Source organism: Tamandua tetradactyla, chromosome 16 (assembly GCF_023851605.1).
Source record: "Tamandua tetradactyla isolate mTamTet1 chromosome 16, mTamTet1.pri, whole genome shotgun sequence".
Lineage (NCBI taxonomy): Eukaryota > Metazoa > Chordata > Mammalia > Pilosa > Myrmecophagidae > Tamandua > Tamandua tetradactyla.
Genome location: NC_135342.1, coordinates 68,513,278 through 68,533,102, shown reverse-complemented (window position 1 = coordinate 68,533,102; position 19,825 = coordinate 68,513,278). Strand labels below are relative to the sequence as shown.

At 45.4% G+C, this 19,825-nt stretch overlaps 1 protein-coding gene and 1 long non-coding RNA gene across 8 annotated transcripts in view; one reads left to right on the top strand and one right to left on the bottom strand.

Moving 5' to 3' along the window:
- The window catches only part of LOC143659729 (uncharacterized), a 29,932-nt gene extending 15,337 nt beyond the window's left edge, over window positions 1-14,595 (top strand). Inside the window, exons 2-6 of one of the 2 annotated variants that reach the window (XR_013163682.1) lie at window positions 7,895-8,045; window positions 10,544-10,736; window positions 12,728-12,947; window positions 13,735-13,803; window positions 14,388-14,595. This is a non-coding gene — a long non-coding RNA (uncharacterized LOC143659729). The remainder of the gene's footprint in view (window positions 1-7,894; window positions 8,046-10,543; window positions 10,737-12,727; window positions 12,948-13,734; window positions 13,804-14,387) is intronic. The other variant, XR_013163681.1, reaches the window with a different exon arrangement.
- ST3GAL2 (ST3 beta-galactoside alpha-2,3-sialyltransferase 2) overlaps window positions 1-19,825 on the bottom strand; it is a 46,855-nt gene that overhangs the window by 21,873 nt on the left and 5,157 nt on the right. The window lies entirely within an intron of this gene.

Sequence of the window (19,825 nt, the reverse complement as noted above, 5' to 3'; positions counted from 1 at the left end):
GCTCAGAAAGGAGGTGATAGAAAAACCCCAGGCAGTGGAGATGTGGGAAGCCACAATCAGAACTTGCGAGGGATTTTCCTGATGGGTTGGGTGGGGCTTGGGGTGGTGGGAGGGCAGAGGGGAGTGAGAGAGGAAGATGGGATATGGTATGACACAGAGGTCTACGGCTTGAGCATCATGGTGGACAGAGGTGTCACTAACCAATAAAGGAAAGACAGGAAAAGGAATGGGTTTGGGTAGGAAAAAAAAGCCACAAAAGATCAGTTTGTGACAGGCTTAATTTGAGATGTCTTTTAGACTTTCTTGTGGCAACCAAGGACACTCATGCCCGAAGCTCATGGGCGAGGTCAGAGCTAAAGAGACACATTTGAGTCATTAGAGCACCGTCCATTTTAAAACTACAGGACCAGAAGATATAATTTAGGGGGGGTGGGTGAGGAGGGAGCAGAGCCTCTGGGGCATGCCAATGTCTATAAGAGTTGGAGGCAACAAAGACCAGGGAATGAAATGGCTAATGAGGCAGGAGGGAGCCAACCTTGTTTCTGGTAGGCAAAGAGACAAAGAGTTTTGAGAATGAAGGAGGAATTAACTGTGTCAAATGTTGCTGAAGAGTGAATAAGATGAGGATTGTAAACTGACCACTGGATGTGCCAGAGAGAGGTCAGAAGTGACCCTTATAATTATTCTAGGGGTATGGGAGGACAAAAACCTGACTGGAATGGGAAATGGTCAATAAGCACATGAAAAGATGTTCATCATCATTAGCCATCAGGGAAATGCAAATCAAAACCACAGTCAGATACCACTTCCCACCCATTAGGATGGCTATAATTAAAAGGACAAATAAGAAGGAAGATTGATGAAGACATGGAGAAACTAGAACCCTCATATACTGTAGGTGGAGATGTAAAATGGTGTAGCTGGCAATTCCTCAAAAGGATAACAGAACCACATGACCCAGCAATTCCACTCCTAAGTGTACACCCAAGAGAAATAAAAACCTATATCCATGCAAAACTTGCATTCAAATGCTAATAGTAACATTATACATAACAGTCCAAATGTGGAAACAAAACCCAAATGCCCATCAACTAAATGGATGAACAAAACATGATATATCTATACAATGGATTATTTTTCAACCATAAAAAGTAATGAAGTACTGATACATACTACAACATGGATGAACCTGGAAAACATTATGCTAAGTGATAAAGCTTATCACAAAAGACCCCATATTGTATGATCCCATCTATATGAAATGTTCAGTATAGGCAAATCCATGGAGAGAGAACATAGATTAGTGGTTGCCTAAGGCTGGGTAGGGGAGTTGGAAGCGGCTGCTAATGGGCTTGGGGTTCTCTTGGGGGATGATGAAAATGTTCTAAAATTCACACTAGTTCAGCGGTAGGATGCTTGCCTGCCAGGTGAGAGGCCTGAGGTTGATTTTCAGCCCATGTACCCCGAAAAACAACTGTAAAATTCACACTCAACCTAGTGAATATATTAAAAACACTTTAAGTAGGTGAACTGTAAGGCATGTAAATTATATCTCAATAAAGGCAGTACAAAAAGAGAGGGGGTGGGGTATAAGAAAGTAAAATGGGGGTTAAGCTGGGAGATCTTACAGAATGTTTATATAATAATAGAAATGACTGAGTAGAGAGAAGTTAATGATGCAGGAAAAAGGGAGAGTAATTGAGGAGCAAAGTCCTTGACTGGCAGGAGGAGATGGGATCCAGTGTTTCCGTGGAGAATCTCTCTGTGGCAGCAGGAGGGAAAGCAGAGCACAGGGGCACAGGCATGAGGAAGCTGAGGCATTTGGTGGAAGGACAACCAGGAGGGGCTCTTTACTAATGGGGTTACTACGGGAGTAACTAGGGAAATTCAGCAGCATGGTAAGGCAATGCAATGGTCTCCTAAAAGATCTGTGGTCACAAGTTTGCTAAGATCATTTAATAATAATCATTTAGCTGTTCCCTGAATGACTGGCAGATCTTGAGACGCTGAGGCTCCACAGAGGAACTGACAGCCAGGATCCAGGGGTAGCAAGGGCCTTGAAAAATGGATGGGGCCCTGCTGTGGGTTGAACTGTGTCCCCACTAAAAGAAATGTGGAAGTCCTAAGCCGTGGTACCTGTGAATGCAATTTTATTTGGAAATAGGGTCTTTACAGGTGTAATCAAGTTGTTGAGGTCATACTGGATTAGAGTGAGCCCTAAAGAAGGGCATGTGAAGTTGGAGACAGGGAGTGAAGTAATTCATCTACAAGGAATGTCAAGAATTGCTAGCAATCACCAGATGCTAGAGAGAGGTATGGAATTCATTCTTCCTCAGAGTCTCCAGAATGAACCAAACCTTGCAGCCACCTTGATTTAAGATTTCTAGCTTTCAGAACAGTAAGAGAGTAAATTTCTGTGGTTTTAAGCCACCCACTTTGTGGCATTTTGTTATAGCAGCCCAAGGAAACTAATACAGGTCCTCTCCCTCCCCCAGGGCCTTCCACCAATCAGGGGATGCTTGAGAATTTTGCCCTTGGAACAAGGAACCAATGCAGGCCTAGTTAGCTCGCAGGTAAAGGAAAGGGAAAGCAGAAGCAATGAAAGTCGCCCCAAAACGAGAACAGCAGGGGTTGTGTTTTAGACTGTGGTGCTTAAAAACCATTTTCTGGTCAGTTCCAGGAGATGAGCCTGGAATTTACCTAATTTAGCACAGGCCAACATGGCTTCAGACCAGCAAAGCTAAACACAATCAAGAAACATCAAAATAAAGCATTCTGCTGGGTTTAGGATGGGGTGAATGGGGTGGAGCTGCTTGACCCCAGACAGGATGGGGAGAAGGGAGAAAAGCCCAGCCCAGGACTCTGATAGGAGACTCACTGTCTTTCTAGCTGCTTACACACAACCTGAGGATGTATTCCACAGTCTCATTCTAAGGTGTCAAAACACAGACTGTTATTACTCAAATTACACGATGTTTTATGAGTTTCAGGGCATTTTCAGATATAACCTCTCATTAGGTATTCACAGAAGTCCCAAGAGTAAGCTGAATAAGGTTGGCGAGGCCATAAGTGACACTTTGATGCCACCCCAAATCTGATATGACCGCACATCCAATGGTCCTTCCGTAATCGCCCACTACCTTCCAAGGAGGCTTTTCTACGCTAAAGGGGGTATAACCATCAAAAGTTCCCTGTTCCCCAGATCCCTGCCAACCCAGCAAACTCCCTGCTTCCTGGATACAGCAACAACCAACACTGGCAGAAGGTACCCTGTGGAGCCAGTCACTGTCTCGAAGAAGAGACAGCCCCTCCCTTACACACACACACACACACACACACACACACACACAAACTCAAATCTGGCGAGGCCTGCATGTCCTTGTTGTGTCTGAGAACTGGTTGTTTTACCTGTGAATGCCTGCCTAGCTGAGATCATCTGCACTGCCCATGCTGACACCAGCTTCTGGCACAGACCCCTTGGTAGTTATCAGAGAGCTCATGACCTTCTCAATCTCCAAATACTACCCCCAGCCCATGCCTTCTTGCAAAACATCCAGCCATGACTTGGTCAGCCAGTCTCAAATCTCCCTTCTCCAACCTTCAGTTTTGCCCAAGGTCAGCAGACAGGAAAAAAGGCGGCAAGAATTAACAAATCAAGAATTTTAAATTCTGGATTTCAAAGGAAGGTCCTACAGAAAGAAATCATAGGTCATCATTGCAAGAGACCAGGGGTAAAGAACGGTTTCTCAGGGGAGTAATGGTGGGCTCTGAGCGTGGGACGGGAGTGAGGCACAGAAAGCATCCTGACAACTGTTCATTAAATTTACCAGTATAATGTATCAATTTCTGTGCTCATTGTTGGTGCTAGAAAGCTGCTCCTTCCAACAGGGTTTACTTTCTCTTAACCGAAGTATGTCTTTAGTAGTTCTTTTAGCAACGATCTGTAACTGATAGAGTTAGTATGTCCAGAAACCCCTTTCTTTTATCTCACTCTTGAACAACAGCTGGGTGTGGAATTTTAGGTGAACAAGGAGTTTCCCTAGATATTCCCCTATTATCTTTAGGCATTTAATGTTGATGAGATGTTGTCTGTTAGTCCAACCACCATTCTTTGAATTTTGCTTTTATTCCTCTAGTAATTTTTAACATTTCCTCTTTATTCTTGCCTGCAGTTTGACCATAATATGTTTAAGTGTCTATTTTTGGTTTGGTTTTCATGCTGTTTATTTAATTCTAGAATTCTCAGCCATTATCACTTCAAATATTTGTCTGCTATTTCCTCTATTTCATATTTGGAATTCCTACTAGACACATCTGTCCATGTCTGTGCTGCATTCTAGAAGAATTCCTCAGTACTATCTTCTAATTAATGAGTCCTATGTATCCTGTCTAGAGCTATCTATTAAGTTGCAAATTCTAATGATGCTTTTTCATTTCTACAATTTTTAATAGGTACCTTTTTCATATTCACATGTTCTTGCTTGTTTTTTCTTTCAAAACTTCCATTTCTTTCCTTTATTGGATTTAGAGTTTCCTTATCTCTTTTAGGACCCTAAGCCTATTTATTTTTATTTTTTTATTTATTTATTAATTAAAAAATAAAGAAACAAAATAAAACAACATCCATAGTCAGTAATTCACAATATCATCACTTAGTTGCATATTCATCATTTCTTAGAACATTTGCATTAATTCAGAAAAAGAAATAAAAAGACAACAGAAAAAGAAATAAAACGAACACAGGAAAGAAAAAAAAAAAAGATTATACCTACCATACCCCTTACCCCTCGTTTTCATTGATCACTAGCATTTCAAACTAAATTTATTTTAGCATTTGTTCCCCCTATTATTTATTTTTATTCCATATGTTCTACTCCTTTGTTGACAAGGTAGATAAAAGGAGCATCAGACACAAGGTTTTCACAATCACACCCTATTTATTTTAAAGATATTTTCCAGAGATTGTTCTTTTCATCTCTTCAGGAGTAAATATTTTTAAAATTGTATTGAGTCCCTTCTTACATTAGTTTTCCTCAAGTGTTTTACAACTTTAAAGTATAAGCTATCTTAACTTATGTATAAGCTGTCTTTTTTAATAAATATTTTTCTTTTCTTTCTTTATTTTTTAAATACAAAAAACACCAAAAAAATGCAAACATTCCTATTTTGATCATTCTACATATATAATCAGTAATTCACAATACCATCACATAGTTGCGTATTCATCATCATGATCCTTTCTTAGAACATTTGCATCAATTCAGAAAAAGAAATAAAAAGACAACAGAAAAAGAAATAAAACGAAAACAGGAAAAAAAAATTATATATACCATACCCCTTACCCCTCGCTTTCATTGATCACTAGCATTCCAAACTAAATTTATTTTAACATTTGTTCCCCCTATTATTTATTTTTATTCCATATGTTCTACTTGTCTTTTGGCAAGGTAGGTAAAAGGAGCATCAGACACACGGTTTTCACAATCACACAGTCACATTGTGAAAGCTATATCATTTGTATAAGCTATCTTATCTCCTTTTACTTTTACCTCCCTGTTGAGGGGGTTTTATGGTGGCCTCCCCTGGGTCTCTCAACCAGAACCAAGTCTTTTATCAGCAGCTCAACTTAGGTCCAGGATGTAAGGCTATATGTTTCCCTAGGCAAGCATCTTTCTAATAAGTGATAGCCCCAGGGAACAGTTGGCAGCAACTTTTCTCAGTCTACTTTCAGGAATCTCTTCCCTGTCCCTGAGTTCAAGCAGTGTGGTAGTTCTAATTCCATGCTTCTATTGGGAGCGCTTTACAATCCTGTTATCCAAATTTCCAGCTGCTTCTGTCTGCTTCCAGACTCAGACACCAACAGGCTGCAGTTTCAACCCTGCTTTCGTCTTTGTGTTCAGTTCAATTTCTTATCCACAGGGATGTTTATTTATTTATTTCTTTTGAGAGTGGAGGCACATGGCTGTTTTTTAGAACTTTATATTTTTATATAGTACTGCTATGTATTTAGAGCATAAATTTACAGTACCATCTTGACTGGATGAGTTGGATTAAACAGTTGTATCAGGGAACTGGGAATCCTTGCCAATACAGGCCCCTGGGGAGCAGGTCAAACCATCTCTAATGAGATTCCTAGAACTCTGGCCAGCAAAATGAGGGGGGAAAATTGAGATAGCTTGGGGTAAACTGATCAAAAGCCCCAATCAAAATTCTCAGTCATCCCTATTGCTACCTCCCCTCACAGCAGGAGTGGACAGGCAAGCAAACAGGATCTTTCAGATGTGGCCTGACCAGACCTTTCACCGAAGCAAACAACCCCGGCATTCAGGTCCTCTTCCATACTGCTTGACCAGTGTGCAACTCCAGTCTTTCTAGCTGGCCGTAAAAAATGCATTTGGCCATACGGACAACCTTGATGAAAGGTCCCTCTGACTCTCTTCCAAATGTCAAGCCTGAAGCAGGCCCTGCTTAAAGTTTCAATGTACATTACAGGAGCAGTAGAGTCAGGGAGCCAAATTTTAGTACAGGCTGTGTTATCAAGCAGCAAGTCACTTTTTATTTCCAGTCCAAGATTCCTTATCAAAAGAAGGTAATCCTACCTCCACCTTCTTCCTCTCAGATTATCTCAGTGTTTGTTATTGCTGACTACTTGCCTCTTTGGCTCTCCTTATCTGTTTCTTTCAGCTGCTAAATTATCCTGAAGGTTCTGCCTTATCCCTTTTTACTTCTTCCCCTTTCTACTACGAATACTTTACTTCAAACTCTAATAGTATGCCTCTTCTCTAAAGTCCAGACCTACACTATCAACTGTCACTTTTGGCATAGCCATATTGTACCTCACACCCAATGTCATCATATTTCTGTATTCTTAAGTATAAGATTGGGTCCAACAACCAAAGCAATAGGCTGAGCCCCTAATCTTGGGGTTTGTTCATATGAAACTTAATCTCGCAAAGGATTGGTCAAGCCTACTTAAAATTAAGTGTAAGAGCCACACCCAAGAGAACCTCTTCTGTTGCTCAGATGTGGCCTCTCTCTCCAGCCAACACAACAGACAAACTCACTGCCCTCCCCCTGTCTACGTGGGACATGACTCCCAGGAGTGTGGACCTTCCTGGCAACATGGGACAGAAATCCTAGAATGAGCTGAGACCCAGCATCAAGGGATTGAGAAAACCTTCTCCATCAAAAGGAGGAAGAGCAAAATGGGTCAAAATAAAGGGTCAATGGCTGAGAGATTCCAAGCAGAGTCGAGAGGTTATCCTGGAGGTTATTCTTACGCATTAAATGGAGATCACCTCTTTAGTTAAGGTGTAATGGAGAGGCTAGAGGGAACTGCCTGAAAATGTAGAGCTGTGTTCCAGTAGCCATGTTTCTTGAAGATGATTGTATAATGATAGAGCTTTCGCAACGTGACTGTGATCGTGGAAACCTTGTGTCTGATGCTTCTTTTATCTACCTTTCTGACAGATGAGTAAAAAATACAGATTAAAAATAAATAATGGGGGGGGAAAATGTTAAAATAAAATAATAATAATAAATAAGAGAAAGAAAGCTTAAAAAAAAAGATTGTGTCCTCTTTACCATGGGGACCAGACTCCACTTTCAAGCCTCATCTCTCACCATACCCTACCTTCCAGGGGTCACAATCTAATTTAGGGCACGGGTTAAATATGGACCACATTTATTAGGATCCTATACTGACATTAAAAAGACATATGTCTATCTCACTTAATATATGAGCTCCACCAAAAAAAAAAAGTTCCATTGGTAGAGAGACATTATTTATTTCATCATTTCTGTTTCCCTGTAGGATGGAGCTCTCTCCTATACACAGTAGGCATCAATAAGTGCTTGTTCAATTAAGTACCATCTCTATATATTTGCTTCCCAGGGTTATAAGAATTAGAAGAAATAATGGTTATGAAAAAGTGCTTTGAAGTCACTATACAAGTATGCAGATGGAAGTGATAATTATATTCTGCCCCACTCTCAGCTGTGACACCACTCTAACTTCTGGACTACCAAGAAACCTAAAGCCTAAGGTACAAACCAGATTTAGGAAATTTGAGGCAATGAGGAAAGGAAGGCGTATGTGTGTAAAAGCGAAAGAAGCTACTTGGTCTTGGAACAGCTGAAGTGCCTGGATCTTACAGGGTTCTGTCAGCAGAGGCCTCTAAAATGGTCACTCCCCTAAGTACCCAGGCCACTGGTGGCAGCCCACCACAGCCAGGACTTGCCAGACCTCTCATTTTTTCACTCCAGCTCAAAGCAAGTCTCTTAAAATGAAGAAAGTGCCCACGTAAACTTTGGACTCAAATCGTGGCTTTGCCATTTGTCAGCTGTTAACTATTTAACCTCTTTGATCTGTTTCCTTATCTGTAAAATAGGAATATTATCTATCTTGGAGGGTTTGTAAGGATTAAATAGCTGCTAGCTCAGTGCCTGGTCTTGGGGGGGGGGGGCAGGGTTGAGGGCCACAGTTCGGTTAGCCCCAGGCACAACCTGGGTGATTCCTTCTGGGCTTGAGTCCCAGGATGCAGCACAGGCATCAGGAGGCAAAACACCCTCTCTACCCCCTGCATCAGCAGTCCCTCCTCCACTTCTGCCTCTTCCAAATCAGCATCACTATTGCCTTGCCTAAGAGCTTCCTTTCCTGTGTAACCACAGGGATTGCCCCACCCTCACCAGTGGCAGGAAGCAGCTTCTAGAAACCGTGAGTGTGCAGCATAAATCTGAGGTCTCAGTCTGCTCTGCCTCAGCGTACCCTTACTCTCCTTACCATCAGGCTGAATAGAGAGGAGTCCTGTGTCCATCTTGTGGCAGAACTGCAGGCCAGGAAGCCTGTCACCTCCTCCCCAGCTGCTACTTCATCAAGCCACACAGAAGAGATGCCTGTCCTGAGCTAGTCTGAAGCTCCCAGAGGCCCATGCCCACAGCTGCCCGCCTCTCTGGGCTCTCTAGCCATTGGTCAGCAACAAGATTCTAGATATGACAAACTTAATAAGGGGTTTCTCCAGGGGGTGGAGTATAATGCATTAAGAGACATAGGAAAGGTGTGGAAAATCCCTAAAGAACGATTAGAAGAGAACTCTTTCCGTTCTCTTGGGAACTTCTGTAGGAAGTTAGGAGTGAAAAGAGTAAGTGGTGGACTAGTATAAGCCAGAGAAGCCAGAGAGGATTCTGGCAAGCTGGAGGTTTAGGTCTTTATCTCCCTTGCCACAACTCTATCCTAACTCTCTACCCCAAGGAGCAATTAAACCTGACCATACTACCTCAAGGGTGATGGGACTATGGTGCTTACTGTTTGCTCTTATTTCCTTTAAAGATAAGGCTCAAAGCACCAGATGGCTTGGTCATTCATCACTGTTTGATTCTGATCTCAGTCATACCACAGATGTATAATGAAAAACCACAGAGAAGCTGTTAATCAGGATCCTCTTTTTTCTTCTGCTCCCCTGGATGTCTGTAGTGTGAACTGAATCTCTAGAGAAAAGCAGAAGATGCAGTCACTCAACAAATATTTACTGATCAGCACCCAGGGAGTGGCAGCCAACCTGGGGAGCGCCTTAGCCCTCTCCCTCCTGGTCAGGGGCCACATCACTGAAGACTTAGCGAAGCCCTTCTTTCTATGGCCTTGAGGCTCCTCTCTGGAAGCAATCAGGCCAGCTTCTTGTTCTATCAAGGAGAAGTACAATGGAGCGCCTCATGTTAAAGATTCCCTCTAGCCTCTCAAAGTTACTACGGCCTGCCCTCCACCCAGGCTCCTTGGCTTGAACAGTTAGACTTTCTCCAGAAGGGCTGCATTTCCAAGGGTATGCCAAGGCAGCTGGCCTTAGAGAATAGGCCTTGCTCTCTTTAAAGAGGTGAGAGCTGGTGATGTGTTTTTACAGCCTATCCCAGAGGACTTCAGGGGGACATAACCAAAGCAATAACCACTTGCAAGAGCATTAATGCCAAGGGCAGAGCCAAAGACTTTGAGAAGGAAGAGGTGAATAAGGTCAACCTCAACTTGGAGTTTCCTGGGGAGAAGGACCGTGCTCCCCATGAAACTCATCCTCATCAAATGCAGCCCTCCTCTTTCCAGATACCCTGTTTAATCCAATCCTCCTCAATCCTGGCTTCCCCAAACACACAGACACACTCCCTACCCTATTAGGGACCAAGCTGGGTTGAAATGGTTTGGGGACGGTCTCACTGTATTCCATTAACCTGCCTGGAAGAGGGTGAAGGGGAAGAGGAGCACAGTTCTCCAGGTAACCTTCATAACTCTCATGACCTTCACCCCTCCCCTTCCCAACTTTTACACTCCAGTGGCAGGAAAGCGGTAGTGATGACATGGCCCATCACACCCAGAGAGACTTCCTGGAACAATCCTGGGCAAGAGCAAATGCTTTCCTAAAGGACCTGTGCCAGGGTGACTCACAGAAAATGATGTGCAGGGAGCAGGGTGTTTCCTCCCTTACTCCAAACCTTCTTTCTCCCAACCCTTGGATATCAACACCAAGAATTCCTGACTCTGATCACTCTCCCCTTCACACAGGAGAAAAGGATAGGACTGATGCCTGCGTTTTCTGCCATTGCTCTCTCTTGCCCCTTCCCAAGTCTGGCCTCAGGCAAGGGGCTGTGGTCTGCTTCCTACTTCTCTCTACACCTGTATACATTGGGAAGTACCCTGGAGAAGGCTCAAGCTTGTGAGAATCCGGCAGGGACAGATGGAGAGAGGCTGAGCTGAGGTACATACCTCCTGGTAGTACACACCTAGGGAAAGGAAAAGCAATGTCTCTGGACATTGCACTTGAAGCTGCTAGTGAGAAGAGGGTTATCTTGTCATTAGCCCCAGTAACACCCTACACCTCTTTCACTGCATTGGTTGGCCTCTGGCTGTAACCTCTTGGTCCTCGAGGCCAAGTGACCCAGTGGAAAGTCTGCCAAAGTCTCTGAAGGTAACAGCCTGGGCTATGGGCAAGGAGGCCTACTTTAGGCTTTCCAAATTTCTTTAAAATTAAAGGGTTCCAACCTTAGTGGGGTGGGTGCAGGAGGCTATGACCAACAATTTATTTTAATTTTTTTTATTAATAAAAAAAAGATAAGAAATTAACACAACATTTAGAAATCATTCCATTCTACATACGCACTCAGTAATTCTTAATATCATCACATAGATGTATGATCATCCTTTCTTGGTACATTTGCATCGATTTAGGAAAAGAACTAGCAAAACAGCAGAAAAAGATAAAGAATGTTAATATAGAGAAGAAAATTACAATAATAATAATAATAAAAAAATATATATAAAAAGGAAAAAGAAAAAAACAAAAACAAAAGATACAAACAAGCAAACAAACAACAACAACAACAAAAAACTATAGTTCAGATGCAGCTTCATTCAGTGTTTTAACATAGTTACATTACAATTAGGTAGTATTGTGCTGTCCATTTCTGAGTTTTTGTATCCAATCTTGTTGCACAGTCTGTATCCCTTCAGCTCCAATTACCCATTATCTTACCCTGTTTCTAACTCCTGCTGGTCTCTGTTACCAATGATATATTCCAAGTTGATTCTCGAATGTATGACCAACAATTTAACCTCTCTTTTCTATCTCCCCTGCCCCCATATTTCTTTGTGAGGCAATGGTTCTTTTGATGTCTTGCAATTTCATCTGAACACTAGGTATGAAATGGGAGTACTGTACATGCTGGCAGGCAGCAGTCTGAAGTCACACAATAGAGAGATTAGTGAATGATGGGAGGCAGAGATACAAACCAAGAGACACCAAGAACTGTAGCAAGCCAATGCCAGAATGCTACAGACTTTGGGGAGGAAAATATGGCCTTGTCAACACCTTGATTTTGAAATGCTAGCATCCAACACTGTGAGACAATAAATTTCTACTGTTAAACCAACCAGTGTGTGGTATTTATTGTTTGCAGGTTTACAGCCTGGCAAACCAAGACTCACCCAGTGCTAGGTAGGATGTAGAGGACAGAATAGCTGGCTGGAAACTCAGCCTTGTGGAAGCTTTTATCTACTTATTTTGTCAAAATTGGATGACTTCAATGTGTTGTGTTTTTTATTTCAAAGCATTCATTTATATTTTATAACTCAGAGTACTCTTTTCCCCCACCTATCCAAATAACGTCCATCAATCAGGCCAACTTCCTATCAGCTGCTATTCTTGTGGCCTAGGGGGAGGAAGGCATCAGGTAGGGAGACATCTGGTTTCTACCAAGACCAGATGTTAAGAGAGCCAAGGGCCCTTTGAATGGCAGCTGTGAGCTAAACTCGGGCCCACACGTGATAGCAAGAGATGGGTCATATTAGGAGGCTTACTCAGAATAAAAACATACTCTTGAAAGGTACAGTCACTTCAGTGGCAATCCCCTGTGGAGGCAGGGCAGGAGGTCCCCACAGCTCATGAGCCCTGGGTAGAGAGGAAGCTGGGGCAGGGACTTGGCCACGAAGTGGCTGAGTTGTCCTGGAGAAGATTCATAGAGGGTGCCTTAGACAGGGAGGCCGGCCAGCCATTAGGAGGCCAGAGGCCTTGCTAAAAGGGCACCCAGAGGGATGCAGGCTCTGGAGGGAGATATTGTAAGGAGCGGGTATGGCAGGGCAGAGTCTGAACACCCTGGAAACAAGTCAGGAACCTGTACTTAGCAAGCCAGACTGTTTTTATTCTTCAGACACCCTATCTTTAGCCTTCTTTTGTTCTTCTTTTATATTTAGTAATGTCTTTTGGAAAGATCAGTGGTGGCCATTATGCTAATAGAAACCCAAAGGAGATATTTGCATCCAGGCTTGGACCAGAAGATTAAAGGGAAGCAATGTGCTCCGCACACATCAGGAGTGAAGGGAGAGAGAAGCAGAGTAAAGCAACTGAGGAGACCAGAGTTGGCCCTTTCTTGGCCACCATAACTCTTTCCGATAGAGTCCTTGGAAGTTCCAGGTAGGAAAAGTGGTGCCTAAGCCCCTGCTCACCCTGGGCTTGATGTCTTCTAGCACCAAGCCTGGGCACAGCTTTGAGAAGCACCCCTGCCTTCTGCCTACTTTCCCTAGGAGGCAGAAGATCTGGAGACCCCAGTTGCGGCGCTGGGCCACACCCAACACACATTCACTTTCACTTCTCTCTTTCCCTGGCTGAGCCGTCTTCCTTGTCACTGAGGAGCTGATAATATGCGGTGACCTAGTCAGGCAGGGCCCCTGGGAGGGAAAAACATCCCCAATGTCGCTAGGTGATCCACTTTCCCGCCTCTGGGAAGTGGTATATCAACTGCTATAAGCAGGCACAGGGAGCCTTCCCCTGGCGCTGCCTCTGACCCTCACTCCTGGCTGAGGACAGTCGTGGGGGGGAGGGGCACACAAGGATCATTTCCCATACCCCCAGCTACCTGCGTGTGAGGATTGATTCATTCTCCTGGATTTGGCCTAAATTATAAGTTCCTTGGCTGGATGATATCACTGAGACGCGACCTAGTTTTGCCAACTTTGGGGGGACATGGAGGGGAATATGAGGCAGACCCTGGCCCATTTCAGTTGTCCCCAGGGAGTGATCTCTGTTGGCTGACTTCGCTCTGCATCTCAGGGCTACACAGGGATTGCCAACACAATGATGCTTGTTCAGGGCGAGACCTGTGCAAGAGTGACCTGGGGGCCCTCCTTCCACTTCCTGCCTTCCCTAGTGAGGCTGGGACATCCCCACCCCAATATCTGCCTATTGTTTAATGTTTTTCTAGTGAACCATGGACCAAAGCCAGAGGGCCATGAATCCAGGACTGGCTCTGCTACTCAACAGCTGTCTTTTGGTAAATCACAATCTCCCCAGGCCTCAGGTTCTCCATCTGAAAATGAGTGTAATAATGCCTGCCCTACTTACCTCACACAGTCCTTGACAAGATTAAATAAGCAATGACTGTGAAAGCACCTTGTAAGCTGCAAAGCACTATATACTTGAAGTACCATCACTGAGTTGATGATATTTCAGTGCCACAGAGAGGAAGGAGGCTGGGAGGAAAGTAGACATGGTGGTAAGGCCTAAGGAAATAAGGAGGTTTGACCCTAGCTGGGAGACCACTTAGAACCTGGCTCCAGGCAGAAATGGGCAGCTTAGGGGCCTCTGGAAGCTGAGCACGAGGGGCAGACAGAGCACACTGATCAGACCAGGCTGGCAGACAGTTCAAGGGAGAGGAACTGGCTGTCAGCAAATATCTGGAGGACAGGCGGAATGGTGCTAGAGGGAGATGGTCAGAATGAAAGAGGAATTTGGCCCCATCTTCAGAAGAGCCCATGCCCATTCCCTAAGCACTGAGAAGTGGGGTGGGTGAGCACAGCCCCAAACCTCCTAGGACACTAGCATTTCGTTAACATATAACTCCACACTCTCAAATAGGCCAAGGCCCCTCATGAGGACAGCCTTCCTTTCTGGACAGTGGCCCCAGAGAGGTGATCCACCCAATGCAAGAAGCCTGTGCAAGATGAAGTCTCCTCTTGTTAAGTCCAGAGCACACTGCTGAGCTCTTTCTACCTCACCCTATTCTTGGCTCTGCCAACCTGGGTCAAACACCTGTATCCTTATAAATTAGAGGTGATGGAGGACTGCGGTCAAAATAGTCTTACTTGTTTTTTCTGCACCTGAAATTGCTACCACTGTCCTGAGCCACAGGATAACTGCATTTTCTTCTAAAGGAAAAAAACAGAGGGCACAACTCTCCCCAACAGGGAATATCCCGACATAATCCAGAAAGTGCAGCAGCCCTAGAACTTCATCCTTATACAGGCCCTAGCAAGAAACAACACAGGGAGAGGGTGAGCATTCAGAAAGCCAGGACTGGGAGATGGAAGGTAGCAGCAGCATCAGGGGAGAATCCATAAAGGGTTGGGCCAATGTCTCCTCTGTGGGACCTGTTGCAGCCACAGTGACTGGGTGTCTCTCCTAACTCAGAGAGACCTCTTCATATCATCAACACTTTGCTGATTGCAATGGGACAACCAAAAGGGATCATTTGCCTATGTCAGCTCTTTGTCCTTATAATCCAGGGGGTGAATCAATCACTTCTTGTAGATGGGCAGTGGGGTGGGGAGGGGGCTTCTCCCTAAAAGATGTCCCATCACACTGGAAAGAGGACCCAGTCTGCAAGTCAGAAGATGTGGGTTCTGGTCTCGGTGCTTCTACTTACTGGTGTCAGGATCCTGGACAAATTTCTTAACCTCCCTTTCCTGATATGTAAATGAAATAGCTCAATGATTCTAAGTTCTGTTCCACATCCCAGCATTCAGTTTTTCACAAGAAAAAATAATAAATGATAATAAATCCTTATTAGTTTGTCGACAGTGGCATAACTGACACATAAGTCAGACCACAGAATCACAGCCAGGTCTCCAGGTATCCAAATGCACGTGTAGCACTGCCTGCTATTCAATACATGATGTCTTCATGGTGGACATCTGTTGTTTTTGTCAGCTCAGCAGCCATCCCTTCTTTATTGCTAACAACCAAGTTTTCCTTCAGGGGACCATGGCTTCCCAAATTCACTTCTCTGTGACATGTAATTCAGGCCTGGTGCTCAGAGCTCCAAATGTACCCAGTCACTATGCTTGGTTCGTTGTTTGGCGTAAGCCCCAATTCAGAGTGGATCCCGGATCCTTGTGGGAATATTGGGAAGAGGCCTGTGGCTGCTGACAAACACATTATACTACATGGGAGCTAAGAGTGGAGTCAACAGAGAGGGGAACTACATGGGAGCTAAGCGTGGACTCAACATAGAGGGGAGCGGAGATGGCGGTTGATTGAGGCCCTCATCTTCTCTGCCTGAAGTTAGTGATACCCTCAGGGGTGTGAGTCAATGGATTCCCTTATCAAAGGCTACTTTGAGTTGTATTTTTGGCCCTTGTGAATGAAGGACCAACTGATTCAATCTTGGACCTTTTTTCTATTTCATTTAAAAGAAATGTAAAAGACCACTTACTAGACCACTTGTCATCTGATGCAGAATGTTTACCCTGAATCTGTCCCAAACTCTCATCCTTGATAGGTCAACCCAGCTCAGGGGCTCACCAGCCCAGGGGAACAGAAGTGGAACTGCCCTCCAAGGCTCTGTCCCCAGTGGCCGGGGAGCTGAGGCTCTGGGATTCCTGGCAGTGGTTCAGTTCTGGCTGGGATTCAAGTCCTTCTCCAGCCAGGAACACAGGCTGAACTTGTAGACAGTGAGAGAGGCTCTGCAGCACATAGCTTCCAGAGTAGCCTAGAGTTAGCACTGACCACCACCAGAAACCCTTAACCCCACCCCTATCCCCATGCAGGAAGGGCTCTGCAGGGGCGAGATGCAGCTTTGCCAGGGACTCCTCAAGGCCCTGAACCACCTCAAGTGGTTCAGTGGTTGAGGTCAACCAAGCTACCTAGTCAGGGAGAGATATGACCCTGGATATGATAGGCCACAGGAAGCCTGGACCCTACGAGCCATTCCCAGTACTGCATTGAATTTGGTGGAGGGATCCTTTCCAAACCTGATTCAACCTGAAAATGTCATGTCTGGCTTTTCAAATAATAATGTCAGACTTTCCCCTGATATCCAGACCACTAACTTCTTAATCCAACTTAGGTGAAGTTGGATTAAGATAATCCAACCTCATACTCAACTTGTCCCAAATGAAACTCATACATGATGCAAGTCTTCCAAACCCGCCTTTATTCTGTATTCCCAATATCTGGGGAAAAGACCAAAATCGTCCCAATTCTGTAATGTGGGAGTCACATATGATCCCAACTTCATATGACCTCTCACAGCCTATCAACATAGTCCAATTGAGGTTTACCATCTGAATCTCTCTAATCTGTTCTTTCTACTGCTCTGTAGTACGAGGGATGGCTGTCCCTCACCTATAGTAGCCTCCTAACTACTAAAGCTCCTCAGCTATTATTCACTCTCCACAGGGAAGCCAAAGTGATTTTACAAGTGCAAATCTCATCAGATTCCCATTTCCACCTCTTTCCCAGCAAAACAGCCAGGGCTCCAGTGTTCTGGGGCAAAGGTGGAGCTCCCCACAAGCCCATGGGGTTCTGTACTCCCACTCCCTGGGAGTGGGCTGGCCTGGCTTTGGAAGGACCCTAAGGATAAAAACCTCTAAGTGAGTGGGGAAAGGACTTGTTCCTCAACTTGGTGGCCCCAGGTCGGGCTGGTAACCTTGAGACCAAGATGGAACAGGAAGGTCAGGTAGTTGCTCCTAAGCCCAGAGCCCTGGTCCCACTCCTAGAGTGGCCTTAACTTCTACCTCACCCCCGGATCATGCTCAGAATCAGCTTCCCTTCCCAGTGCAGACCTCATCTGACCACACCAGGGAAAGGGAGCTAGTGGCCAAGGAGGGGAAACCCATCTGGGCAGAAGCCAGGGACTGTGCATTCCAGGAAGGAGAGGAGCTAGACAAAGCTGCACTACAATAGATTGTCTGTATCTGTGGGGCCAGCTCCGAGAAGGCAGCTGTTAGGAGTATTGAGCCAATCTCTTCCTTCCTATCAGACTGACCCTTGGTGGCCTGAGAACAAATGCAGCTATTAACAGCCCTCCACACTTCCTGCAAGCACAGTTCTTGGATGACCAGCCTAGCCAGAGGAAGCAGCAGAGCCTCTGCCAGGGTCTTGGGGTCCATCACGAGACCAGATGCCTTCATCCTGTGCCCCGTTCTTGGAAAACCTTACGCCTTGCACAAACTGGTCTCCTTAAGGTTCCATACGCCCCTGCCCTCAAATCAGGACTCTGCACCTTGGGGAAAATGGCCTTTTCCTCATTGCTTCCAGGCTCCTCCACTAGGGATCCTGCCCTGCCCACCACCCCAGGCCCTGTCTCCACTCCTAGAGATCACAGCACCTATCTGTGACCCTAACCCAGACCCTCCCATGAACAGCCTGATGTGAAAACAAACAAACAAAAAAACAACCTGGCAAGGAAATGAAAGGGTGGGGGGCATCTGGAGCAGAAACAAACAGATCCCAATCAACAGTCACCCTCAGAGCCTCACTGGTGGCCAGTGTGGAAAGAAGCACAGGAATAGCTCCTTGGGCTGCAACAGTCCAAGCTCTCCAGAGACCAGAGCCGGCTGCTGTTTCTAATACACCCAAGTGGGTTAGGAGGCAGGTCTAATCACCACGACATCTGGACCTCATGGTGGCACCTCCTTACTCATGACATGGTGCTCCTTTGTGGGGTCTGACAGACGGTTTGAGAGCAAAAATCCCTGAAGAAGCCTTCAAATACTTTACCAATGAGCAATCTCAGGTTCTGAGAAGGGTAGTGACTGGCTCTGGGTCACACAGCACGGAACCCTTTGGGGAGTTAAGACAGTAAGAACCCTGTATGTTTCTGGCAAGACTATGCCTTGGATTGTGAAAATCATCTAGCCACTACCTGACCAAACAGGCTACTTCCCCTGGCCCTGAGGTCAGCCCAGGCCTCCACCTGTGCCTTGCTAGCTGCTGAAAGAGGGCCTGCTGGCTCAGCTCCCTGCTCTGTACACCAAGCATGCAGTGAAAAGAAGACACCCTTCAGAACACATCCTCTGAGATGAGGAACCCAGACAGCTCTAGTTTTAACCACAGGAAATGCCACCAGAGCAATTAAAACTCACACCCATCCTAGAAGGCCCATTCTGCTTTAAGGGAAAGTGCGACTGGCTTTCAGGCGCTGAGGAAATTCCTTCATCAGACAGCTGCCACTCTGGCAGTGGGCTAAACTTTATTGATGTAACCTGCCTACCTTGCTCCCCATTTCACAACGTCTTTCTAAGGAAGTGCCAACACTGCCCTTTTTCTCGCTAGAAGACCCTGAACGGGGCTCCACTCCTCTCATCACCCCCTTCAGGTTTCCCTGTATCTGGAACCATCTCCCCCTACCTCTGCTACCTGGATTCTCCTCCTGAGCTATGCAGGAGCCAGACACTGAGCAGGCATGAGTGGTGGGAACTACCAAGCCTCTGGGACAGGAAGGAACAGAAAGACTGGCCCCTGGAAACTCCCCAGTGGCTGGAAACCTAGGACCCACACCCTCCCTAGAGAACCCAAGGGAGATGGAAACAGAAGAGTCAGAGCATATCAGGGGTTCTCTCTGCCTCCCCTGCTGTTCCCATACAGCCTCATTCTTTTCTATCACTGTCTATTTTACTCACGCAGCCAAAGAGCTCAATGCAACCACACAGACACTTTCATTTTCCTGACACACTGGTTCCAATTCACCACCTGTTTCAAATAACCAGTATTTTGTCTTTAACTGGACTTAAATGAGGATTAGGGGTCCCTGTGAAATTTAGAGCCACACTGCAAAGGAGGAAGGAGGGACAGGGCAGGGCTGTGGGAGTGATGGGGGCAAGGAAACGCCCCTCCGTCACAATCCCCTTTACCTGTGCCTCTTCCCGCAATCCACCTCCCATCATCCCCTCTTCAGTCGTCCCTTCCAAATTCCCTTTAGTTACAAAAATAAATAACTTGTTGATTTTTTCCTTACCAAAACAGTTCCCTCTAGACCAGTTAGGTATTTGCAACTGTTGCTGATTTTCTTTCTCAAAAGGCAGCAGACCTGCGAAGGCTGGGAGGCTGTACCTGCCCACAAGGCTAGGCTGCAGGAGAAAAAAGGCAGAGTAGGGAAAAGGAAAGGATGGGCAGAGATGGGAATCCAGGAAGGGATGAACAAGGAAAGGGCAGCAGGTAGAGAGCAATGTCTGCCGTCTCCCTTCACCTCAACAGCCAGCTGGGTGACGGCAATTACCCTCTCTGAGCTTCCTCACTGGTAAAGAGGGTCACGCCCACCAGAAGAAAGAAGCTAAGTTGAGGATGCTGTTAAA